Genomic DNA, 15,832 nt, shown 5'->3' on the forward strand with positions numbered 1-15,832 from the left:
GCCTGACCCAGTGGCATGTATCTTTCTGCATTTACCCAAGCTAATTTGCCCTCCATGCTTAATCTGCCTATGATTATCGCCTGCACGATTACCACCTGCTTGATCGTCGCCTCCCACGGGGCCTCCTCACACTGGCACGGCGCTGGTGCATGGGTCCGTCCCTGCCACGTCGACAAACCTGAGCGGTTGAGCTCTGGCTCGCGGCACGCCCCGCGCATGTGACCTCATTAGGCCCTCAGTGCCTTCGCCTCTTCACGGAACAACCAGCGGCAGGCTGGCAACCATAACGGCAAAACCGTGTTTCTCCTTGTGCTGGCTCGCAGGAACATCACGAGGATAGCACCAGGCGGCACCGCGAGCTCCCACCTCTTCCAAGTAATCCGCTTGCACGTTAAAAGGGGGGCTCCTGAGCATCGCGACTCAGGAGCTCTTACTGGCTCTCCAGCCCTCACCCCCTGGCCTTGACCACGGCATCCCGACCTGGCATACCAGCGGCGGCTGAGCTCACTTGAGGGCCGGGACCTGAGGACGTAGAGCACGAAGGAAAGCATTGGAAGGGGGAGGACCCGTACGGACCTAACCTAGCTACGTTGCGGATGATTGCGCACAGGTCTAGCGCAGCGCCCAGAATCGACCCGAACTACCAAGATAAGTCACGAGCTCGGAATAACTAAGTTGTTGGAACCTAGGCCTTACGCTCGCCACATCCCTGTTGCAGCCATGTCGCATCCCTTTCCTGCCTTACCATAGCTGCTTGGGCGCTAAGGGGGACATCCTCAGCATCGCGCCTCAGGGGCTCTTACTGGACCTCGGGCCGCTCACCTCCTGGCCTTGACCACGGCACGCGACCTGGCATACCAGCGACGGCTGCAGCCTGCCTGGGGACCGGGACCTGTCAGCGTAGAGCAACAAGCTATCGCAAGGATGGAAAGGGGAGACCGAGCCTTAACAGGACATGCGTTCGCAAATTTTCATAACATGGAAGAATGCGCAAAAGACATTACAGACCCTTTACACACCCCCACGGGGTACTTCATGATTCTTCGCAGGGAACAAAAAAACGAGAACTAAGAGGAATCCTATCTACACCCTCCCATGGCAGATGCCATCAACAACAGTGGGCCATGGGAGGTCGGCGCCGACCCCATCCAGATCAGCGATGGCGATGGCTGGACGCCGCGGCCCTGCTCCGAGCCCGGCGAGAGCTCGGGGGCACGTAGCTATCGTCGCTCGTCTCCGGAGTCTCGTAAAGCTCAGGAGAATTGCTAGACTCCCAGGGGCTGCTGCTGCTGGAGTAGCCACGAGCGGAGCGCACGTCAGCCTAGCGCTCCCCTCCAGGGCAACACTCCAGGCGGCGGCCCTCCGTGTCGAAGACCTTGAAGAAGAGCGTGGTGGCACCGTCGAACTCGAAGTGGATCGCGAGGGCGCCTTCCGCATGGCAAACCCGTGCAACCTCGCCCCAGCCGCGGGTCCTGAAGATCTTGCCGATGGGGACCGCTTCGATCTCTGCTCCGGTCGCCGGAGCGTCGCAGTCGGCATGCTGCAGCCAGAGCTCGAGAGGCCCCCTCGGCGGCATCACGTCGGAGAAGAACCGCGGGAAGCGGATCCAAGAGCTTGGGGGCATCGGCGCCCATAGCATGAGCTCGCGCGAAGAATCTGAAGTGTGGATTCCAGGGGTGGCAGCGCGTGTCGCCATGGCGCGGCGACCATGGGCACGGCGCGGGCGGCGCCGCTCGTCGCTCCGCCCTCCTGAGCCCTCGGCTCGGGCGTACAAGGGTAGAGGATACCCTGGGGGAGGCCGCTCGCACCAAGGCCTCGTCACCACCTGCATCGCTGCTTCGTCGCGACGGTGAACCGGCCTCTTCTTTGGCGGAAGCGGCCCTGGATCATCGCGGGGGGGGGGGGGGGGGCTTTCCTTTATCTTCAGCGGAGAACCTTCGGATGGGCGCCATTGCTGCTAGCAGTGGAGCAAGGAGGAAGAAGCAAGTGAACCAAGAAGAGATGGGCGACGGGGGCTCCGCCCCCTCCCCATTTATAGCGGAAGAAGGCCAACCGGCGCCTCCCACGATCACAGGTAATGATGATTTTCCTTGCATGCACAGGGACTTGTCAAATCGAGCAGTTGCCGAGGCAGCATGGGGAAGTGGAGACACCCACGTCCAATCAACCGCCACGCGTCAACCGAGGCCGCGGGCTTTTGGGGCCCGCGGTGCTCCGTACTTGACCTTTGGCTTCGCCTCGAAGCCAAACCCGAGCGCACCTTGGGCCCGGGGGCTACTGTCGGCGTTTTGGGAACGGCGTCCCCAGACTTGCCTGCCTGCGGCCCACGGCGTGGCTATGCTAGCAGGCCTGTACGGCCCATCTTCATCAACAAAGCATTCAAGACCCTCATGAGGGGCCAAGCCTCGCGAGGCGGACGACGCAAGACCTCCTCAGGAGCGGCCTCACTAGGCTGCCTCGCGAGGAGCAGAGATATCAAGGCGGGGTAAACCTCGCGAGGCTCTCGTGACGTGAGCCATGACGATCGACACCAGGCGGGCGCCAGCGCGCGCAGCGTCCTTGTTTCCTCTTTGGTGCTAAGGAGGCAAGCGCAGGTGCGGAGTACCGAGGCATCAGGCAAAGGTTTCCATATCGGTGCAACGAGACCAAGACTAGCAGGCCAGCAGGACAGAGGTCACCATGGAGCCCAAGACGGCGTCATCACCAGAGCCCTTTCGCAGGCGAAGACCGCTTTTGTCAGCATAGCTTGTACTAGCTGTCCCCTTTCAAATTGGCCGTCGTTGTTGGCTCCCTTCCCGCTCAATATTTGGGAAGAGGACCAGGGCCTCTATAAATAGGACTAGCCACCACAGTAGAGGGCATCTGATAGCTCATTGAGAGGCATCTCACCCACACAAGTCCGCAGAGCACAAGAACACCTCAACCTTAGGAGGTTGTTCTTCCCCTTGTGCTGTGCTTCATCAGCCCAAGAGGCAATCCACCACCACACACTGGAGTAGGGTATCACACCACAATGATGGCCCGAACCAGTATAAATCTTGTGTCTTTGTGTTGCTAGTTCGTCGAGTTCGTCCGCAAGATCTTAACGAGCTAAGGCGTAGATCGGTAGGAGGGAAAGAACTTCGCGCGCACCCCAGAGTTCGAACCTTAAGGGTTTTGCCGGAACCCCAGATCCTACAGACGGCGGCGATGGATGGGGTGGCGGACGGAGGCTAGTGTGGGGATGGTGTTCTAGCGCGGACGGTGTATGAATGGGAAAATGGAGGGAGAGGTACGGGGAACCATGTTTTTGGGACGCGCCTTTGTGAAATATGGGAAAGTTACGAACTTAGCCCCCATTTAAAATTTGGACATCTTGTCAGTTGGGGATACGATGGTAATCTCGCATCTCGCCAATATTTGCCCAGTGCGATTTCGGGCGAGGAGAGGGTGGTTGGCGCCCACGGTGTATGAACGGGGCTGACAGGTAGGGCAGTTGTGTCACGTCTAAGTGAAGTTACAAACCTGCCCCTATTGAAAATATTTGCCTACATCGATTTCGGCCGAGTCGAGTTTGTTTTGCCGCCCACCGTGTATGAATGGGGAAATGAAGGGAGAAACAGAGGTCTTTCGGACGAGCTTGAATCAAATGTATTTTGCCGCCCATGTTTGGCGCCCACCGTGTCGGAATGGGCTCAGAGGCGGTCGTGTCACGTCTAATTGAAGTTACTATCCTACCCCTATTTAGAGCAGTGGAAATCGGGCTGGTGGATTGTCCATGTAATGGGTAGACAGTAATTTCCATCTCCCAAACACTTGGCTTCGGGCAGCTGACGTGGGAGTGGACATTTTGCCGCTTCTTTTGAATTTTGGGACAATAAGCATCCACGTTTACCCTGGCAACTAAATTCGAATCCATTTTGTATTCCTATACGAATCTTTATAAATCATTCAATGTGTTTTTATATATCTTCAAAAGGACGATAAAGATGTATTCCACTGTCATATATGAATATGGTTTACAAATGCCAATACTCCAATTCAGAAGCTAGAATCTAGTTTAAGGTGAATTCGAATATTTGGAACACTTCATGTCCAACTCAAATGTCACACGCAGCATAATGTGTACTCCCATTTAGATATGTACACAAGCGATGTATCAAGATTCAAATACCGAGTCAATCAACCAAGAATGTACAGAACTAACAGACATATACACACTTATAGAGTATATGGATCAATAATATCAACTAACATACATAAGCCAGGCCGCTGTACTTTTCTTTGCTACAACAGCATCCTTTTTTAGCCAAGCTACTACAACATCTTGGCCCTTTCCGATGCGTGCCACTTATGGTCCATCTATACTACTATTATTGTTGAATGCACATTCAGCCTGATTGGCATATTTGTAGGTCTGGCACAGCAATCAAAATGAAATGTCTCCGAGTTTTATCAATTAATACAAACTTGTGCTCAAATAAAATTACAAACCAAAAAACAAAAACAAAAAGCAATTATTACATGATCTCTAAAACAAATGGTTTGATTGATTACATGAACAAACAACACAAAGTTTATTCAACGATGGAAAGAACATTTCACCTATGATTTACCAAGTGGGAATTTAATTTCCTTTTTTCCTTCAGGACCTTAACAATGTGGTCAGTCTCAGCTTGCTTCGTTTTGAAATCCACCAAATATTTAATGGTTGTCTTGAGTACTGCTACTGATTGTGCTGTTTGCTTCCTCAACATGTCAACTTCATATCTAAGTGCAGAAGCAGAATCTCTTTCTACCACTAGTTTAGCCTCTAGGGCATCAGCAGTTGGCAATTCATAATGCACGATTGGGCCGGTGCCACTGCTGTGGGATGATACAACGTCCATGGGGACCTCGCTCTTTGATCTTGGGCTAACCTGTTTTGCCATTAAAGTTCCGATTGGATTCAGAAAAGTTGAAGTTAGCAAAACATCTCAACTGGGAGTTATAACAGCAAACCAGTTAAACAAACAAGGAATTAAAGAGTTTCAATTCAATGCTGAGAAGTAGTTATTAACATCATTGTAACCCATTGTTGCAGCAGCAAAGCAGTTAAACAAACAAGTAGCTATTTAAGTTCAGGCAAATAGGTAATTCTTAACAGTAAGTATCAAACACATAGATAGGCGCAGTCTATAATAGGATTAACAGGTTGTGGCATTATGTAATCAGTAGCAAACTAAATTAAGCCAAACAACGTAATTGAACAATTTTGCAATAAGTGGCTAACTAAAATTCCGAGAAGCAGGTAACTGAACTTACGCTAGTTCTTTGTACAGGCACACTGCAACTTCTTTTTCGCTTACAAGGTTGTACGAAGGAGTCCATGGCATCAATTTCTTGGATACGCAGTCCCAATACTTCTTTCTTCCCACACTGCATTGGTAAGTCGAATGGTTAATCTGGTAAGATGGTGCGTCCTTGATATGTTATATGAGGACGTGTAGTCATACTAGTTGTAGCCACACACATCACACTGGCTTTGACTGTATATTTCATGCAATTACTTTTGGCATATCGAGATCTAAGCAATCTACAATAGGATGAAAAGACTTGCATCCTTCACATTATTGGCGAACCCAGTTCATAGAAACAAGCAATTCAACCATTCTGTTGGTAAATCAAAAGCGCCACTAGAATATTTTTCACTACCCCTATCATACACGCAAAAAGGGGCGACGTCACCATAGGGGCTGGTATGGGCGGCCGCCTCGGGTGGCTCGAAAGTGTGCACCTAGTTTGAGTCGTCCAGGTTGGCCTAGGCTAGTTTTGTTCATCCCAACGCACGAGCAGGCAATGTAAAAAATGAAGAAAAATGTTTCAATTTGGATAGGCCAATAACATAAGTGCAAGGTAGGCCCTATAGCAGGCTCGCGGCCCAAACGAGCGCCTCCCATGTCGATCGACAGCAGGAAAAATCCCAATTCATCCGCTCCAGCCTCCAGTCTGGTTCGCTCCTAACCTAGCCACCGCTGAACAGACCAACACAGCACTTCCTCGCGCCCTCGTTGGAGGGCGGTCGCCGGGCTTCAAGCGAACGGAAGGACAAGAAGATGGAGATCCAACCCTGGGTGTAGCCTGCATGGGAGGCAGCAGCGGCATAACGGGCATGGCATCGAGCTTGCGCAAACGGACAGTCGCAGCTTGCAAGAGTAGCATGCGCAGCGAGCAGGTACATCACATCCCTGATTATATCAAATTCAACTCTTCAATTTATGGCCAATATTTAAACCTGACGGTGTTGTAAAACTGCTTGTATGTAGGGAATCTATGAGAAAATGAAACCAATTTCTACTTATTTTATAACTTCCCCAATCAATACTGAACTGACTGAATCTGATGAATCTAATCAAGTTTCCGGTGCAAACATCCAAGCTCATGTTGTTCTTGAGCCTGAAGTGTCTAATGAACAGACTGGTAATGAAGGATTTGATGCAAACATTTTACATACTCCTGGTGATGAACATATAGTGTCTAATGAGGCATCTAATGCAAGCATTTTGCAAGCTCCCATTGAAGGATTTAGTGTCTAATGATGATCTGCTATGTTGAGAGAGACATAGAGATTTGCAGGCATTGATGACAAGCAAATTATAGTGCATTTTCATGGCTTGAGGAGACATTGAGGCCATCTACCAGAAAGTCCCCGTATCATGACAATGTAGCATAAATACTTTTCTAATCTATTGTTTGAAACTATTGGCATACTTGCGGAGGATAGATATATTGATATGCAGTTTGCGCACTCGTTATAGGTGCAATTACACTTCGATATTTTCAGCCAGAGAACGAATAATTCAAGTAGGTACAGACCATGTTTGTAGTCCTTGTACACCATGTTGCATTTTGTGTTTTTGGTGCTTGCATCATTTAGTGTTTATAATCTGAACTACTTTGGATCATTAGCTGGTTTTCAAAGTGCATGTAGCTTCACATTTCTCAAGTTATGTTGATTTCCGGAGTGCAAGTGCCTTCGTATTTTTTAAGTTAAATGTTCGCCCCTGGTAACTTGAATTCATGGATCCGCCACTACACACAAATCATACACGAATGCCAGTACGAATTAAATGAAATGCAGGGACTTACGCTAGCTCGTTGTACAGGCTCACTGCAGCTCTGCTTGCGCTTGGGATGTTCCATGTACAAGTCCATGTTACCACTTGCTTGGATGTGCAGGCCTTGTGCTCCTTGCATCCCCCTCTGCATTTTTGACACGGCGAATGGTTGATCAAATAAGAGGAATCGACCTTGCTGTTGTACCGGAGGACAGCTACTTACAAGGTTATACGGGTGTGTAGGATGTGTACCAGATCCTGTAGCGCCGTCATGCTTTGCTAACAAATGGATTTGCTTGTTTCAGATGATATCTCCAGAAGAAATAAGAGTTAAAGTCAGAGTTGGATAGGCGTGTAAGCTAAGAGAGCAGTGAAAGGATATCCAAACATCGTCAGAACAGTGCATAAGGGAGTGATCTGTGGATACCTAGTTCGGGCCGGCGTTTGGGCATGCTCGCCTAGCTAGAGTGCGGGTCACTTCAGAGCCGTTAAGGGTGATGCGCTGGCGTTGGCTGGCCGCGCACGGATGCAGATCTTGAGTGGCAGCGGAGCGCTATGATGCGGTGGACGAGACCGTTGGTGAAGCCCCAGCGGCCTCGGGGGGCGGAGGCGCAATGATGTGCTCGGTGAAGTAGCCCCGGTGAGCTGGGAGACGGCGTCCGTGAAGCGCACCTGATGCGGTGGAAGTCGGTGTCTGTGAGGCACGTCGGTAGCGGCGGCCGACGTTGTCGGTGGACGAGGGCGTAGATGAGGTAGCTCCGGTGCGGTGGTGAATCGTGACCGCCGTCTTCGTCGTCGTCGTCGTCTGGCATAGAGTTGGGGAAAGAGACGAGACGAGGGGCGATTCGAACTTTGCTTGGGTTGGCGGCGAATTAGGGATTTGAGCAATCTGGGCGCGGAAGGGGACGGTGGAGAAGGGAGATTTTGCCGGGCTGGAATTGGGGCCGCCAGATATTTCAATCCAAAACATGGAAGCACGAACTTATTTTGTCGTCGTCCTTTTTTTGGGGGGGGGGAGGGAGGGAGGGAGGGGGTGGGTGGCTGGGTGCTAAGCGTCCGTCCGACACACGCGACCACCACGACACGACCCTGGTCTGCCTGGTGCGCCTACATTTGAGAATGCAAATGAATCTTCTTTCATTTGCAAACGAATATGTATGTATTACCATGCCCGTGTTTTCCTTGCAATAATTAGTCATTCGAAACGAGATACTATAAATTAATTAATGAGGAGTTATTTGAAAAAAAATCGAAACGGTATCCACGCTAACGTGGATTAGAGTGTGTGTCACATAATTAGTTATTTGAATTAGAGTGTGTGTCACATAATGATCTCCAATTCTAACGTGGGTTTCGCATTTCACTGTATCCACGCTACTTTTTTAATACAAATTCATATGTACATGATGAACACCATGGTAGTGAGAAAACTTTTGGATGGATTCAAACATATGACCTACAAAATATCATAACAAATCGAGTCAATGTCAACTTTCGAAACCTAGTATGGCACGAATTTGAAATAATTACCCATATGCATGGTCCTTAGTTCAAATCTTACAATGTACACTGAATTGAAACATCGATACTAAGTCTCGTACTATCTACATTCAAATGTTGTTTCTAGCCCCCCCCCCCCGCACACACGCTACATACTTCCTGTATCGGTCAATCTTCCTCTCCTAACCACCTTAGGAAGCTATCGGTTTCCAACACACATCCATTCTTTCTCTCCATGTTTCGATCTCTAACTCTCTCAACTACACAACCCCCTTTTTACACTCTGTTACGAAATGTATTTACCTCACACACCCGCCATTGCACCCCATGCCGAGCTCTCTCTCTCTCTCTCTCCCTCTCACCCTCTCACGCTAAATACATGCATTGCCTATCTAGCCCCCCAACCTCTCGTGCGCACGCACTCACGTTGTCTATCTAGGTCACTCCCTCGAGACTGTCTCACTCTTTCTTCCGCACGGCGGGCCACACTCGCTCAATCTTGCTCTCTTTATCTGAGTCTAGTTTAACCTCATTTTCTTTCACACACAAATGATATATCTCCCTGTTCGGGCCTCGATCGACACACTCTATACTCTCTCATGCAGATTGTCTATCTAGGTCAGTCCATCGAAGCCGCCCCCACTCTTTCGACCTCATGGCGAGCCACGCTCGCTCTCTCTCTCTCTTTCTCTCTCCCTCTCTCTCTCTCTCTCTCTCTTTGTATGTCTCGATTGACCTCGCTCTTTCTCGGACAAAAATGATATATCACCATGTTTGAGCCCAATTCGACTTATTCACATTGTATACTCTCTCACGCACATTGTCTATCTAGGTCAATCTCTCCAACCCGTCTCACTCTTTCGATTGCACGACGACCTTATGTGATCGATTGACCTTTCTTCCTCCCACGCACAAAATATATCTACACGTCTGTGACTGGATCATCTCTCAAGCTCTATCTTACAGCTCTCACCCTTGCCAAAAGCTCAATCGGACAATATCTCTCCAGAGCATATATATTTGTTCAATGAATGTCGGACCACACTCACTTGGTCTCTTTGTCTATATGTCTCTAGATTGACCTCGCTTTCTCACGCCGTATCTTCCACACATTGAAGCTACCTCTCCATCCCTCGCAAAGCCGGAGCTATTTACATTGCGAGGGGCACTCCAACCTTGGATTAATTTGTGTAGGCATTTATTCCGGTCGGTTTAGATTATATTTTCGTAGCATTCGTCCCACAACTACTCGAAACACCGTTGCAACCCCCGCAACTCCCCTAGTTGATTTCCCTCTGGCTCGGTCATCGCTCTCTCGCACGTCCTTTCTCGCCTTCAACGTTGCACCATGGTATTATTGCAAAAGCTCTGTTGTTCTCTTTAATTATTATAAATAAGCTACAAAACTACACACCGATAGTCCACTTGGAATGGAACAAATTTTGACCCACAAATTAAAGTGCTACAAACTACACACCGAGGGGCCCACATGTCATGAAACAAATTTGGACCCATATACAAATTAAAAAATAAAGGACGAGGATCGAACATGCGACCAGGGCCTTCAAGCCGCACGTCAATAGGCAACATACGTAGAACAGCAATGTTTGTTGTACCTCCCTTTGTTCACATAATGTTTTTATATTACCACAGCCTATTTAATTGATAACATGTAATATTATTTTTAGTACTATTCGCCTTCACTTACTGGTGGGTTCCATGTGTGCTCTCTCTCTCTCTCCTCCCCTTCTGCGTTTAGACGCACGGGCAAACACGAAGAACTCGTGGGCGATGTTGCCATTGACCATATCTGGACGCGTTCACAAGTTACGGCACCAGTTTCACATGCTAGCAGTACTAGTCAGTGTGTACGTGCAATGCACGTTAATTTGGAAGTATATTAAGTGCATGCAAATATTAAGTAGGATATTATTTGCGTGTTATTATGTGATTAGCACTATTTTTGGCATGAAATTAACTGCACGCTAAACGTGTTAAGCGCTCGACATTGAAGCAGTCTAGGTCGTTGGATGACAAGGAATACATGTGGCTTGATGACATTTTATATTTATTTTGATACGGCTCTAGCAGAACATTCAATCGATCAAACCATAGATTTCGTTCAGTCTGACTCTGACTTTAACTTATACGACGATCGATCTAAAATAAACGGAAATGATAAACGTTCGGATTTTAAGCATGGCAATCCGAACATTTTTCATGGCAAATTTAGATTACGCGGCGGCGGCGGGGGCGTCTTGCGGTGGCAAGCGGCTCCTCTGCCATGCTCTGTGTGTCGTCGGGCCACTGACCGACGGCGACGGCGGCGCCTTGCGCCATTGTTAGCGTACTCCTGGACGTTGGCCTAGCTTCAAGGAAGGCCAAAATGTTCTGGACTTTGGAGCGAGTCAACTGGCGGGAGGAGGCGACTGGCGTTGGTGCAAGGAAGCGGTCGACGGCGGCCATCCATGCCGCTGAGGGGGGCACTGGCACCCGCGCGGGGACAGGCACTATCAACAGCGCGGTGGAGACATTCGTGTGCACGGGCGCGCACGTCAGTGCACACGCAGGCGCATGCGCTGGCAGGTGCACCGGCACGGGCATCCGCGTCAGTGCACGCGCAGGCGCATGCGCTGGCAGGTGCACGGGCGCGTGAAAGTCGGCGGGGACCTCGTGGAACCCCGTGGCATCAAGCTCAGCGACAATGTGCGGCTCCGAGCCCATCAATGCCACGGGGATGGGCGCTGGCGCAGTCGGGGTGACGGGAGCCGGAACGGGAGCGGGGACAGGCGCGGCGTCTTCCCGCAAGGCCAGTTCAAGCTCGTCCCAAAGCGCCTTATGTTCTTGAGACTCCGGCTGGGTGTCTTCCTCAGGAAACTGGAAGACTAAGGGCAGACCATCGTGATGCGGCATGGCGTACGTTTAGGTCAGGCTGTTTGGAGGTAGACGACAGGAGAATCGGAGAGGAAGAGAGAAGATTGTAGCGATACCGGGTAGTGCGGGGTTGATTTTAAACTGCGGCGCCGGCGACATTAAAAGTGGGAGCAGTTGGGACGAAGGTGGGCGGCGGAGCCTGGTCAAAGGGCTCGCCTCCCGGTGAGCCTGCACAGTGGTCTGATCGCATGCCTCCCTGTCAGTCGGCGCAGCGGTCTGCTCGCACGCCTCCCGTCGACTCACATGCTTGCTCGGACGGCACCTGCCGATGAGAAGCGGGACTCGAGGCGGCACGTAAACGCCCACAGTTTCAATAGTGAAAGCGTTCGCCTTAACGTGATAGGTCTTTGTTCCAAAATACCTTGGATCTTCATTTGTGCAACTTGTCATAAGCAGCTTGTCTCAAGTTGAAGAAAAAAATTACAAAGTAATATTTGTGCCATATCATGTGACCATGCTCAGTTTCAAGAATTTATGGTCACTTTTGGATTTTCTGAAATTTAAGATCCAGGATTCGAAACAATATCATAACCTGCATCATGCAATAAATTTTCAAGCCATACATCTGTCTTGTTGTATTTCTTAAGAAAGGATTTGGTCAAACATTTTGCTTAGTTAGACTTCAGACAAGTTATATATGCAGAGCAAGAGGATAATCCCTCTGTACCAGTGCATTGCCTGATATATTAACTTAAGTACTAGGCACGAACAAACGGGCTCAATTATGTGCTCATCCTAGTGTAGTAGTAGTAGTACTAGGCAATGCAGTTGACGGGTGACCTTGGCGAGCGGCGACCGAGGGAATTGAACCGTGCTCGGCACGGTAGGTAATGTTGTCTAGTTACTAAAGCATCCCTCCATTGTTCATCGGTAGTCATTATGAACCGGGGACATGAGGGGAATTTCCTAGGGCTAGAATTCTGGCCGCCAGATATTTCGACTCGAAACGCGGAGGCTCGACTGGTTGGGGTTGCCTAATGTGCGTACCACGCACGCCACCAGAAGGACACGAGCCCGGTTTTTTTTAGGATCAACATGAGCCAAGGTCTGGCTGGTACGCCGTTGGGTCCTACCATTAGAGAATACGAAAGGAACCTTTTAAATTGCCGAACGAATCTATGTGTATTACAATGCTCGTATTTTCCTTGCAAATACTAATCTCAACGTGGTAGTTGATTTATGACGAGTTGTTGAATTAGAGTGAGTTTGTGATATAGTGATCTCAACGTGGATTTCACATTTCATGGTATCCCTGGTAAGTTTTTCAATGCAAATTCAAATTTGAAAGATGAACAATATGGAGGTGAGAAAACTTTGTATGTATCAAGCATATGACCCCACACACACACACATACCCACACACGAACACAACAACAATCCAATAAGTATAGTGCATCTATTTTTCCAAACCATGCATGTATGACACGAATTCAAAAATACTCCTTCTGTTCCTAAATATTAGTCTTTTAGAGATTTCAACAAGCGACTACATATGGAGCAAAATGAGTGAATCTACACTCTAAAATATGTCTATATACATCCGTATGTGCCAGTCCACTTGAAATCTCTAAAAAGACTAATATTTAGGAACGAAGGGAGTAAAATGTAAGACATGCATGGTCCTCAATTCAATATTTAAAACGAACATGAAACTGAAACATGAATATTAAGTCTAGTACTACAGTACATGCAAATGTTGTGTTTAATTAGGCGGAGCTATGATTGTCGGGGGTCACCCCCTCGACCTTAGATAAAATTGTGAAGCTCTGTTTAGGGTTGTTTAGATTATATTTGTCCCTACCCTCCCAACCACCGATTGGTTGTGCACCCCCCACCCCTCCTCCCCGGGAGAATATCATGTGCCCCCATACCTTAGATGTGCCTATACGAGTTGCTTGGAGCTTGTAGATCTGAGATATAGCAGCTCACATGATGTCTTAATATTTTTACAGGAAACCTTGATGAGTTTGAGAATTGCACACAATTTGTACAAAAACCACTCAGATGCCCTTGGATCCCATATCCAACGACCTTGAAGCTCGTATCACCGTAGCATCTAAGATGAAGGAGGACATCATATTCTCCTGTATGTAAGAATATCATGTGCTACCACACCTTAGATGCTTTGGTGATACAAGCTCTTCGGAGCCGTTGGATTTGTGACCCAACACCTCCTCGGTGGTTCGAATGGTTTTTTGTAGAAAAGCCCCCAAAGAGTTCAGCCACTGCTTACAAGCACAAAGACTGTTCAGATGCCATTGGATCTCAGATCAAACAACCTCGAAGCTCGTATCACCGTAGCATCCAAGCTGCGAGAGCACATTATGTTTTCTCGCACGGGAGAATATGAGGTGCTCCCGCACCATAGATTCTATGGTGATACGAGTTCACGGAGATCTAACGGCCCACGGTAGGAGGTTTGAATGTTTTTGCAATATACGGCTGAGAGAGTTCGGGAATTGCGCAGAAAGTACAAGTACTACGCATGTGCCATCTGATCACCGATCATACGACCTAGATGCTCATATCACCGTAGCGGGTAATTAAGCTACGGGGAGCACCTAATATGAGCAACGGGCAGCCGCTGGATCCAAGATGCAGCGGCACACACGAGGCCTGAATGTTCTATTTGCAAAAAAACTTCAGAGAGTTTGGAAATTGCGCATAATTACAAAGACTACTCCCAAGCCATTGGATCTCACTTCCAACAGTGTAAGAACTTGTATCACCATAGCATCTAAGCTGCGGGGTGGATGTGATATTCTATGCCGCTGTCATTTTTGTTTGTAAACTTGCAAAATACGTGTAACTTGTGCCGTTACTTGTCTAACCGCGCAAAGTGTTTGTTCAGAAAAACCATCCTACACTGAAATATCGGAACAACACACGGGGGTCCCACTTGTAATTAATCAAATTTGGACCTAAAACTAACAAATCTGAAAGACGAGATTCGAACTGGCAACCTGGACTACAAAGCGTAAGTCGATAGCCTGAAACAACAACGGTTGTTGGCTTTGCCCCATAACTTGATTTTATACAGTATTACGTTGAGTAGAGTAGAGGGAGTGCCTCGTCAACACGTGCATGACCGTTGACTCACTTACTGGTGGGTCCCAGGTCTGCGATCTCTCTCTTCTCTCCATCATCTAACCTTTGCATGGGCACACACAAAGAGCGGCGCTAGCTTGCCGTGGTGTTATTACAACTAAAAAAAGCTTGGAAAATAGAAGAATCGCCTAGAACAAGAGACGTTGTGGCTGGTCGAGACGGAGCTAACCACACCTATCCTCCGTGCCATGTTAGCATGATGAAGTTGTGTGGCTAGTGGGGTGTTTACGACCGACTGGCTGGGTCCCGAGGTCGAACCATAGGTACTACGTCTGCTACAGTAAATTTTTACACGCACATTTTTCCTCCGTGCCGAGACATGGCACACCCTACCGCGCGGTTTCGGGGTCCTCCCGGGTGGTCCACACATATATTCTTCCTGACGTGGGACGCCCTACCGCGTGTTTTCGCCGAAGCAAGTAAATGAGTCATCAAATCACGAAAGACCACTTTTCCCGCCGAGTACATCAGTGAAGCATGGTGGCTAGCTAGTTGGGCTAGTTCGACCGATTAGCTAGGCCGCCGCCACATTTGTTTTTTCACCCCTTTTTTATCTACTTGCCGGCAGGTAAATTTAAATATCCCCCGCGGCGTTGCTCTGGTGTTTGAGTGCGGCAGGATTTTTAATTTTTTGATTGACGGGAGCAGGAGCGGCAGGATTTTTAATTTTTTGATTGACGGGAGCAAGCGCGGCAGCAATTAGTCACGATGACTCCGCCTGTAAAACCCACTGCTCCCTGATGTGAGAAGTCGTCGACTGGTGTTTTACCATGGTGAAAACCAAAAGATTCCCCGCTCCTCGGCTGGCTCCCTCCGCCTTCCCGTAGATTGCATTGCCTTTCAGCCGTTTTGCCCCCTGCATCACCAACGTCGTGCGCCTCGAGAAGCAGAGGGACTTCGGTGGTGTTTAGGTGCCCTCTGCATGGGCATGTCCATGTCTCGGCGCAACATGACCGTTGGATCAAACTCGGACGGTGCAGATCAGTCACTCTAGCACAAAGCGTGTGGGTGTGTTTGGTTGCATTCTCATCTCAATATACTCCTCTGTCTAGGTGTGTAAGTCACTTACGAAAACCAAATAATCCCAAAACACTTAGGCACGGTACATTAACTCCATCCCCATTTCTTGTTTTGTGACATATCAACCAATAAGAGACGTGGGCCGTGCATGCTTTCAATGACTTGAGACTAATAAACATGACATGCAGTGGTTA

Source organism: Aegilops tauschii, chromosome 3, assembly GCF_002575655.3.
Source record: "Aegilops tauschii subsp. strangulata cultivar AL8/78 chromosome 3, Aet v6.0, whole genome shotgun sequence".
Classification (NCBI taxonomy): domain Eukaryota; kingdom Viridiplantae; phylum Streptophyta; class Magnoliopsida; order Poales; family Poaceae; genus Aegilops; species Aegilops tauschii.